Source organism: Patagioenas fasciata, chromosome 2 (assembly GCF_037038585.1).
Source record: "Patagioenas fasciata isolate bPatFas1 chromosome 2, bPatFas1.hap1, whole genome shotgun sequence".
Taxonomy (NCBI): Eukaryota; Metazoa; Chordata; class Aves; order Columbiformes; family Columbidae; genus Patagioenas; species Patagioenas fasciata.
In genome coordinates, this window is record NC_092521.1 from 100,922,532 (window position 1) to 100,926,039 (window position 3,508).

Sequence of the window (3,508 nt, forward strand, 5' to 3'; positions counted from 1 at the left end):
CAGCCCCTGCCCTGTGATGCCACCAGCTCCTCAAGTGCTTCCTCCGGGATGTGTTGGGGCTGCCCCCGGGCCAGCTCTGGCAGTGGACGCGGGACCCGGCTGCTCCTTTTGATCCTGCCCGGGGCAATGTGAGTGCTGTGTTGCCGGGTGCTGGCATTGTGACGTGGGGGTGACACAGCCACACGTGTGTAGCCCCGCCCACCCCAACTCTGACCAGCACCCTTGGGAGGAAGCCTTTGGGGTGCTGGCCCCGAATCAGTCCCTGTCATCTCCAAGACAGGGGAGTAATCAACCTAACCATGTCCCTTTTTTGCCAAAATACAGTGTGGATTTGTTGCCAGTCCAGCCTTACTTCCAGTACTTCTTCCAACAACCCTGTTACCAATTCATGACCAAACCTGGGAAGAAAAAACAAAATGCCAGAGATAAGAATTACTGAAGGCAACAGGAAGACACAACACAGATGATGAAGGAAAACAGCAAGAGGGGAAGGAGTGGAGGAGCAGAGGACATGTAAGCAAATGAGACCCTTGAATCTTGCCCATCAGAGGAATGATAGAAGGGTTCCAAAAGACCACCCTCTGAATAAAAAACATACCTTGCAGGCTTTTGTCTCCAAGTCTCTAATTTGCGCCTCAGCATCAGGTCTGCTCGGACAGTAGGCCACATTTCTCTGCATCATTGCAGCATCTGGATCCTTCAGAAGAAGTGTGTGATCTGCCGCAATAGCTTTTGGAAGGTCGTGAGCCTAAGCAGGGGTGGGTAGAAAAGGAAAGGGGAAAAAAAAGTTAACTGGGAAAAAAAATCCAAGTTTCCCACTTCTGTCAACAAACTTTCCTGCAGTCTATCTATTCCCCAACTGACATCTACCGAAGCCACAATCTCAGCAGATACAATGTTACACTAGAATCGATACAAATCTTTTGTGGTTTTTATTGATGCATCACTAGGAGTGTGTTTCTTTTAATGTTCAAATCTATTATTGTAGCAGATAACATCATAATGATTGTAAGTTCAAAAGAAGACTTTTTCTCCCTTCCTCCTGTACTGCGTTTCTAGTATTTACAGAGGGAGAGAGAAAGAAAAAGTCTGAAGTATTTGTAAAATGTTAAGAAACTTTTCCTTTTTCAGGCAAGGTGCGGGTCCCACGGTGTCCTTTGGTCTCCGACGTTCTCCAGTGGTGTCCTGTGGTTTCCAGCAGTGTCCTTCAGTCTCCCACAGTCTCCTGCAATCTCCGGCGGTCTCCAGTGGGCTTCTGTGTGCCTGCATTTATAGTTGTTATTGTCTATATATACATATTTTTATAAACTATAATGTCCATATACACATGTATAGGGAGAAGGAGAGAGAAAACAAAAGTCTTAATTACTTGCTGGAATGTGAAAACCTTTTTCCTTTTTAAGCCAAGACGCAGATCCCATGGTGTCCTATGGCTTCCAGCGGTGTCCTTCGGTCTCCGACGGTCTCCTGCAATCTCCGGGGGTCTCCTGTGGGCTTCTGTGTGCGCACATTCATAGATTTAATTTTCTATATTTACATGTCTTTATAAACTATACAGTCTACATACACATATATAGGGAGAAGGAGAGAAAATTTGCCTCCGTTTTTAACGCAAACATTTGTCCAAAGGTGTAATAACCACGTATTTGAAATTCCACAATTCCTTCCAACAGACGTTTTATTTACTTCAAAAGAAGCGCCTTCAGAGGAGGAATCCCACCACGGTACTATGGTACGAGGAACAGGAACAGAGGTAACATAGGACCCATCTCAAGTTTGTTTCCACAACTCTCCCCAAGTACAGGATGTTTCTAAAAGATGGAGCCAATTGGAAATCACTCTGCATTTGAAATTGGGACCATGTGTTTGAAACACCCTGTAGTATTGCTTGAGACACATCCCCTGGTCCCTCTGCTTCCAAATTTGCATGAACCCTTGTATCAAGTCCCAAGCTCCAGTCAATAGAGTCTGGTTAGGCACTGGCAAAGACAGTGTTAGTCCTGTACCATGTATGAATAAAAATTTGTCCCACACCATTTTCCCCTTGTAAAATAAAGGAAAACTAATATCCAGAAAACCCCAAAATGGATTAAAATTACCAAACATACATCAGTAGAAAGAAATATGATTAAATAAAGAACACAGATAGTCAACAGAAAACAAAGGGACAATCCACCGGGTGCTGATCCAGTGCTCTTTCCCATGATGTACTCTTTGCATTTCATTTGTGGCTTCGTGGTTGTTCCTGTAACTTGCCTGTGCTGGCTGGCACAGTCACTGTCACTATCTCAGCTGGCACTTCATCCCCCTCTGCTGCAGGATGACACACCAGCCCTGCAGCTGCGCCGCGAGTCAAGCCCAGCGTTGCATCTCCCTGCCTTGGTCACGGCGAAGGGCTCCTGTGCCCAGCCCAGCAGGGCAGCAGCATCAGGTGTTTGCCAAGGTTGTATTTCACTTCAGGAGCCGAAAGCCGAGTTGTTCGGAGTTAGCTGGGAACTCAGCTCGTTTGAGAGCCCAGCCTGCAGCCCCGGGACACCAGCAGCTGTCCCTCCCCTGAGAGGTGGGGGCGTTTCTGGAGGGAGCGTCACCCTCCGAGGCAGAGGACAGAGCTTATGAAGGCTCAGTTCTTCTGGACTCTGACCCGCCACAGAATGTGCAATGGCTGTAGAAGTCGAAATACCGGTTTTCTTTAGTGCTGTAGTAATAAGAATGCAAAACGTGTTTGAAAAGACAGTGCTCTTTTGGGTCCAAGCCAATTCTACGGATGTTCAAGAGTTTCCAAAAATCCTTCTTGCAACAACTTTCTTGTGAATTAATGAGAAAATAGGGTGGAAAAAAAATCAGCACATAAAATAGCTGTGACACACAGCACTTCAAAGTCTCCACCGGACACTCCACACAAAAGAAAAAGAGCGATGTAAGGGTGGGGTGGCACATCGGGGCCACCGGGCTGTCGGCACCGCGTGTAGCGGCGGCAGCTCAAGGAGGCTGCCCGGCTGGAGAAGAAGGGACAGGGGGCGGGAAGAGTTTTTCCTCGAACTCTCTCTCGGGAGACAGACAAAACGCGCGACTCCCGCTCCTTCCCGCGTTTACCGGCACACGGGGCGGGGCGGAGGAGCGACGGCTCTGCCATCCGCTCGTCGGGGCTGCTGGCTCGGTCTTTGCGGGAGGCGGTAGCGATTGCTCGGGTCTGTGTCCAGCATGGCGGCCAAGGCGAGCGACAGCCCCTCTCAGCTGCTGCTGCCGCTCGGTAAGCGGCGCCGCGACGCTTCCGCGCTCTCCCGGTGCCCGGGCGGGGCTGCGCTGGGGCCCGGCCTGTGCCCGGCGGGCGGGCGGGCGGGGAGGGCGGGGCCGCTTGCGGGCACGCGTGGGTGGCGCGCTCGGCGCCGCCGCTTGGCGGGCAGCTGGAGCGGGGGGAGCGGCTGTGCCCGCCGGGTCCGGCGGTGTCGGCCGGTGCGGGAAAATCCCGTCGAAGAGGTTACAGGCTTGTGAGTATTATTTCTGCTTG

At 50.7% G+C, this 3,508-nt stretch overlaps 1 long non-coding RNA gene across 2 annotated transcripts; it reads right to left on the reverse strand.

Moving 5' to 3' along the window:
• Positions 1-262: 262 nt before the first annotated feature.
• Positions 263-2,388, reverse strand: LOC136097538 (uncharacterized). Of its 2 annotated transcripts, none has more exons than XR_010650831.2 (4): positions 2,257-2,388; positions 1,370-1,497; positions 599-1,263; positions 263-398 (listed from the first exon to the last, which is right to left on the reverse strand). It is a non-coding gene; the product is annotated as an uncharacterized lncRNA (long non-coding RNA). The 2 variants fall into 2 exon arrangements; XR_011737634.1 differs by having other exon boundaries at positions 2,177-2,263.
• Between the last annotated feature and the right edge of the window lie 1,120 nt (positions 2,389-3,508).